Consider the following 7,747-nt stretch of genomic DNA (forward strand, 5'->3'; position numbering starts at 1 on the left):
TGGATTCTCCATCATCATGCTGAGAAAAGGCGTTCAGGTAAGACAACGCCCCTTCTCCAGCATGATAGATGGAGAATCCACGAATGGGACATACCAAAGCCGCCCTGTCCCTATGGGAGGGAATCAGTCTGGGCCTGTGTTCCACCCTGTGGCACTACTTGTTGTAGCACTCTCCGACCGAATAAGGCGTCTGCGGAGGCAAACCTATCCAGTTTATAATGCCTCAAGAAGGGGGAAGGCGAAGACCATGTCACTGCACTACAAATGTCCCCAATGGATGCCTGTGTCGCCCATGCCATGGAAGATGCAGTGCTGCGAGTGGAGTGAGCAGTGATATGACCTGGAACTGACAGTGAATGTGATTGGTATGCCCCTGCAATACAAGCCCTGATCCACCTTCCTATAGTGGAGGCAGAAACCTTCTGCCCCATAGTAGAAGGTTGAAAGGAAACGAAGAGGGCTTCTGACATGCAAAAGGAAGCTGTCCACTTAAAGTAGTGGTGTAAGGCCCTGCGGACATCCAGGGCATGCCACTGACGTTCCAAGTCATGAGATGGATGAGGACAAAAATCTGGCAGAATTACCTCCTGCATCCTGTGAAACAAGGTATTGACTTTTGGAATAAAGGAGGGATCCAATCGAAGGACCACCCTGTCATCATGAAAGATGCATAAGTCCTCTCTGATAGAAAGAGCTGCCAGTTCAGAAATACGTCTAGCCGACATGACGGCTATCAAGAAGGCTACCTTGATTGTTAAGAACCGCAGTGTACAGGTTCTGATGGGTTCAAATGGAGGTGAGGTAAGGGCGTGCAAGACCTGCGGCAAATCCCAAAAGGGATACCGGTGAACCATGGGCGGTTTGGTGTTGGTTGCTCCCTTGAGAAATGAGCGTACCATAGAATGTTGAGCCAATGGCGCTGAATTGCCACATGTTAGTACTGTGGATAGAGCCGCCACTTGTCTGTGGATAGTATTGGGTGCCAAACTCTTGTTGAGCCCCTCCAATAAATAGTCTAAAATCCTCAGAATTGTAATAGCCGAGAGATCTAACTGGTTCTTTGCACACCAGTGACAGAACTTCTCCAAGTGGAGTCATTCTGTTTGTTGTAGGCTGTCTGGAGGCCTGAATCATCACAATTACACCCAGCGAATAGGACTCATGTGTCAGGAGCCGCCGTTCAAGTGCCAGGCGGTTAACTGGAGCCACCGCAGTATGGAGCAGCCAAGTGCCACTTGGATTTAACATCTGCTCGCCAGTGTTTGAGCCACAGGATCCGAAGCAGCCACTAACTTGCCTAAGTCCTGGTGCATTCGGACTTCCTCCAGGGGTACTCTGGCCTGAAGTTGGCAGGGCCAGGAAGGGAGGTTCTGGCAAAGAAGGAGGTTGATGTGGCCACCCTTACTGCCCATGCCGAGGTTTGGTGTGTCCTGTGGAAGAAGGGTTCAGATTTTCTGTCCTCCACCTTCAAGGTTTCAGCCATATACCCTGACACCATGGACGAAGAGAAAATGGTGTTAGAGGTTCATCTACAATAGGAACCTCTAGCACTTTCGACAAGTCTGGGGCTAAGTTAAACAGTCTCTTGTCCATCCCCCCCAGTGAGGGAAAGGTGCCAAGCGTTCTCCATTGTTTCTGCACTGTGTTGAAAAAGAGAGGGGGACAGAGGATGTGGTGTTCAGTGACAATAGGCTTAGAAAATACCAGATTTGTGTCTTAGCTGGTGGATGGATCAGGTTGAGGAACTTGGTCAGGACCAATCTTAGCAGTAGCGCTGACCTTATGGAGCAATGATTTGAAGAGCACTGGATTGAATAGGCCCACAAAGAGAGGAGGGTCTGAAGCAAGATCCTCATCCTCCAAGAGCGGCAGGTCCTTTGGGTCGTACTCCTCAGAGAACGATACTCTGCTGCGAGGAGACCGGGTGGGAGAAATAAAATCAGAAAAGTCTGGAGCTCCCAACTGGGAGAGATAAGACGGGGTCATTGAGGCCACCGAATCGGGTCCAGACCTTTGTTGGCATGTTGAGGCCAACCCCTGGGCGACCGCCTGGGAGATCAGGGCCTGTAATTGCTCTGGTGACCACGCTCCCTGCGCTTCTGAGGGTCAAAGACCATCTGCTGTAGGCATGAAGGTGGCCTCAGGTCTTGACTGTGTCACTCTGGGGATAGGAGGAGCCAGTCGAAAGTTGGGCCCCTGGGTGAAGGGAATCATCTCCTCCTGTTCAGCCATGGGAAAGTAGGATTGGCCAGCATCCCCTTCCGGAGACCAGGCCCTTTGGGCAGATGAGGTAGGAGGAGGAGTTGTGGGCCAAATACTGAGTCCTCTGTGAGAGGAGAGGAGACATGGTCAGAGCCCATCATGCCTTGTTTCTGGGCTTTGGAAAACTGTTTCTCTAAGGCCTGGTGTCTCCTGCTGGCCTCTTTCTCTACTGCTTTGGAGGGCCTTTTGCCAGAAATGGCCTTGGTCTTGAGTTTCCCAGCAGCCTCCAGCTTAGAGGACTTGTGCTTTGGCTGCCCAGAAGTGATGGGGGCACCGTGCGAAGACGGTGTCTGCCATCACAATGGGAGATACCTCAGTGGTATGCTGAGAGGGATCTCAAGTAGAGGAGCAGAGTACTGACCTGTGGCTGTATGCCACCTCACAGGGATCAACAAGTACTCTAGGGCAATGGTGGCTGCAGGACCAACTTAATGGACACTGGCACACCTGCAATGCTCCTGATGGCCATAATACCAGTTGAAAGCACCTTTGGTGCACTGGACAGGTCTACTGTGACAGCAAGATCACTTCAGTGATAACAGCCAGCTCACTAGTTCAATTTGGTGGCAGCAAGGCCAAGAATGGCACGGCTGTTGGAGTGGACAAGGAAACACCTAGGCTGGGTCCTAGGGCTATAACTGTTGCCTCCTGTAATTGACCATCCACTTCTGAGAGGCTTGTCCAGAGAACGTAAGTAGGGAGGCGAGGTAAAGGTGATTGGACCTGATGTTGTAGGAACAGCTGGAACTGATGGCCACTGTAACCTCAAATGTGTGGTCTGCGATATTATCGCTCTACAGCCTTGATGCCATGGTCAAAAGAAGAGCTCTGGTCCCAGAGCCTTCTGCAGTGGCTGGAAGAAAAGAAGTATAAAAAAACCCCTGTGCCTGCTTTACCTATGAAGTCAAGCAGTGGGTGGCAATATGCTCTAATTCCTCTAGCTCAAAGAAGCGTGCACTCCACCCCCCTATGGCTGGCAGAGACAAGCCACACCTGGAGCGATAGCGGTGTCTAAACTGGTAGCCGCTACTGAGGAAAGCTCTCAGGAGGGTTAGGCTGACGATAGGGAGAGCCGGTAAGGAAAGCTGTTACATGCACGCTTGAAAGGCAGCAGAGGATTTCCAAAGAAAACCTCCCCATGTGGCTTCCAAAATGGCTCCTGCAACGAGCCCACCGCAATAAGGGACGGAGGCTTGGGGCTTCGTGGAGACTACAAAGAAGGGCACCTTTACCCAGTACGACACTGCGTTGATCCCAGTGCAGTTAGAGAGATGAAGAAGGAATGTAGGCCGAGGCCTGTGGAGAGGGCTTTCTGCAGTGGCTGGGAAGCCAAATGCTTCCTGGAGTTTGAAGCTCCAAAGGGAGAGGAAAATCTGCCAAGCAGTTAGGAGCTGCGCTGATCCCAGCACAGAGAGGGAAATGGAGAATTCACGAATGGAAAGTAAAGAACCATACAATCTGCTCAATAAATTCAGTCTGCAAACTGGGAGCCATAATTATCACATCTATTCTGGGCACAGACTAAGTCGTGACTGGGAGGTATCCTGGCCTAGGAGAGGCGTGGCAAGTTTGACAGACTTAGTCTAATTGGGCAGGAAGACAGAGTTAACCCATTCATGGATTCTCCATCTATCATGCTGGAGAAGTGCCTATTATTGAGTGTATTTAGAGAAATCTGATATCTGAGAAAGTGTATTGCACTTCAAAATATCCATTGCATGGCTGGCCCATTCACATTTTTGTCATGAGGGACCCAACTAATTACAAAGTATTAATTTACCAGCTACTACACAATCCCTTTTCTTACCAGGAAATCCCCACTTCATGCTTCTCAGATGGGCACACTTTTAGATAAAGACCTGAAGTTTCCCAGCTGACCTACCATGTTTATTTCTTAGAAAGTGTCTATTTGGTAGCCAAAGTGATGCAAACGAAGTGAAGCTGGAAGCTAATATTTCATTTTGTGTCATACCAATTTCTACTCTTCATTCTTCTTGAATGTGTATGCATATGTAAGAAGTCACACAGGAGAGGGAGCAATGTCAGCAATTCAGTAAGATGTCTATGGGAACATTGGTGCCCCTGACTGTCGTGTTCACATCTTTTTGAGTCTTCAAGGTTTGTGTCCCATCTAAACTGACTTATATAAACAGGTTTTCATAATCTGGAGAACACAGAGCACTTGATTAACTTATTTATTGACCCAGGTTTGCTTAGTCGTCCTTCAGGGACATTTCTGATTTCTTATCATTAATATTTATAGAAGAGCTCATCAGCACAGTAATTGGGCAATTTTACTCAGCTACCAAAATGCTACTTCTTGATCGGAAAGCTTGCAAGATTTCTACTGAGCAGCAATTTATAGTTAGCTTAATTAGCTGCTGGCCTTCCATATAATCAACACCATCAATCCTACAAAGAAAAGATATACAATCGATTGCTCCTCTAGGTGTTTCTTTGCTCTTTTTTAAAAAACAAGTTTACTTTCTGGCACGGGAGCTTCCTTTCAAGAAAAGTAAGAATAAAGCCTGCCTGGATATATAAAAATGGTTTCACAATATTTAGATGAATAGTTAGAATATTATCTAGAATTTGAGGTATTAAGATGAGCCAATGGGTTCATCCTTTAAATCACTCCAAATTTTTCCACAAATGTCTTTGGAATAGATGAGGAAACATATTAAACATATAGGAATAATCTTTAATTGTACTTTATTGATACTTTATTTTAAACTTTAAAATTAATTTAAATTTTTTTTATTTAAAAAGTTTTACAATACATTTTGACTTTAATCCCCCCCTCCCCCACCCCCACCCAACCCTCCCTATCCCTTCCCCCCATTCCCTCCTCCCCCCCCCCCGACTTCCCAGAGCTAAATACAGGGTATAAAATCAAAAAACAAACATAAGCACCCCTATGTTATCAGCAATAAACTATTAATTCTATCTCCCTCTAGCTCATGTAAAATGAATACAAACAATATTAATATTACAAATAAAGTAAAAAAGAAAAAGAGAAAAACAGAAAAAGAGCTTTACTCAGAATAGATTTTCTTAATCCCAGTCCTTATTCATATTAATTTCAAAAAAAAAAGAAAAAAAAAGAGAAAGAAAAAAAAACTTTCACCTACTATTTACATTCTCCAACCTTTCTCTAATTTCTAAACAAATTCTCAGTTACGCGCCAAAAGCGCCTATCTATTAACCTTAATAATCTCCAACCAAACTAAACCATAATCAAAAATAATTCTTGCATGTATCACACCAAATGTCTCGCAGTTCCAAGTCATCCTTGAGTTCAAATAAAAAGAGTAAAAAAAAAAAGGTTTAAGCAGTCTGTAAGACAACTTGTTGTTAATTAGGAGCTTGCATACCCATTCTTAGTTCAACACATACTTTTAGTCCATAACCCTAATATACTTTTCTAACAAGCAAATAACATCCATCTTAAATTGTGTTAAATATTAAAAAAAACTTTCTTTCTCCTCTATGATAAATTTAATCCATTAAGATTCTAATTTAAAAATTTAATCCGCAATCTTAACGCCCCAAAACTTTTGGAGCACGTCTGTCATGACCCCCAAAACTTCTTTGGACCGCGCCCCTCCCACATCTTCACTGTAAGTACACTTTGGAGATTCCATAACTATCTGCTGGTCTTGCTGTTGCTCTCGTCTCGCTCTTCTTAGGGCGGCACGCGTCATCCTCTGGCCTCCTGCAACATCCAATGAAACTGTATCTTGATCCCCTCCAACACCATTGTCCTCTATCTGTCTGTCTGCAACATCTTGAAGCTTTCCCTCGCCGTATCCCTTTACAGCTTCCAAAAATGATAGGGGGGTTGCTTTTAACACATTGCTATAAAAATCACGTGCCTGGGCCACAGTAACCAGACGATGTCTTTTACCTTCATGCGTCACCACCAGTCCAACTGGAATCTCCCATCTAAACTTAATATCACATTTCTTAAGTTCCTGTACTAAAAATGCAAAATCTTTCCTTCTCCTTAAAATCTTCGGAGGAATCTCTTTTAAAACCAAGACTTCTTGCTCAGCCACTACCAGTTTAGTATCATAAGCAGCTTGAATGACTTCATCTCTAATTACTCTCTTTGTAAAATAGACCACCACATCTCTGGGTAACTTCCTTTGTCTTGCAATCCATGAATTTACACGAAAAATTTTGTCCATATTTCCCTCAATTTCAGATGCTGGCTGGCCCAATACCCCTTCCAGAGCCTCAGAAATCAGCTGCTTTAAATCTTCTTTACAGTTCTCCTTTAAACCCCTGATTCTAATAGCATACTGCATCTGGCGATACTGAGCAAGGCTCAATTCTCCGTCCATTTTATCCCTTATATTTTCATTTTCTAATACCTTTGCTTCTAATATAGAGTTCTTTTGACTGAAATCCTTCACTTTTACATCCAGCTGTTGCACACATTCAGCTACAGATTCAATCATAGACAACATGTCCACCCTCATTGCTCTAAACTTCTCTTCCATCTTCTTCTCCAATTTCTCCATTTTCTCCTCCATTTTCTCCTCCAACTTTTTCAGCTTTTCATCCATCATGTCAGACATCAATTGTGAATGCTTTCCAAGAGCATCTTGTAAATCCTTAAGCGTCAATGCCGGAGGAGGTGCAGGAGGAAGCAAAGCTTGCAATGAGGTCTGTTGCACCAGGGAAGACCCCGCACTCCGAAGAGCTTTAGAAGTTTTAGCCGCCATCTTCCCCCACTTTCACTTATTGCGCACTTTCACTTTAAAGCTATAAAATCCATTGAGCTAGAGAGTAAAGATAAGAGTCCACATCACCTTAACCTCCTGTACCGCTCTGCCTGCATCTTGATAATCAAAAATATTTCATTTTGGCAGGGGTGGTTGCTAACGCCTGGCTCTGCTCCATAAATCCCGGAGCAGGGGCGCTGCGCAGCTCGGAGCAACCCAGGCTTCGGGGGGGCTCAATCCTTCAGCCGCCCAAACTCTCAGCTCAGGTGGCCCCGGAGAGCTCAACCCCTACCTGGGGCCTCACCCCCTCCTCTTCTCCCAAGGAGGGGGCTTCAAATCCATCTAAACAGCTGATCGGCGCTGTTTACGATGGAAAAACACAGCTGCGGAGCGGGCAGCCCGAAAACGGCTGTCTTCGGCGTCGCGTCGCCACCGGAAGTCATTAATTTAATTTTTTTAATGAAGTTACCAGTTCTTCCAGAGCTGCCTTTATGAAAGCTGCACACTGCTAATCTACATCTTGGTCATGTTAATTGCTGCTTTGGTTCTTGACAATGGCTACATTTTCATGTTACTTTTCATTTCCCCCCTTGAAATCTATATCTTGGATCATTTCCATCAAGGTCTTCCTAATTCTATGCCAGGACACCTTAGCAACTTGTAAAAACATTTTTTTCCAGATAGACTTTTTTCACATTCATCTGTAAGAAACCAAATTAAAAAAAATGAGGACACTGCCATAAAAAGAATTGGAA

The sequence above is a fragment of the Vipera berus genome, assembly GCF_964194415.1.
Source record: "Vipera berus genome assembly, chromosome: 7".
NCBI classification, from domain to species: domain Eukaryota; kingdom Metazoa; phylum Chordata; class Lepidosauria; order Squamata; family Viperidae; genus Vipera; species Vipera berus.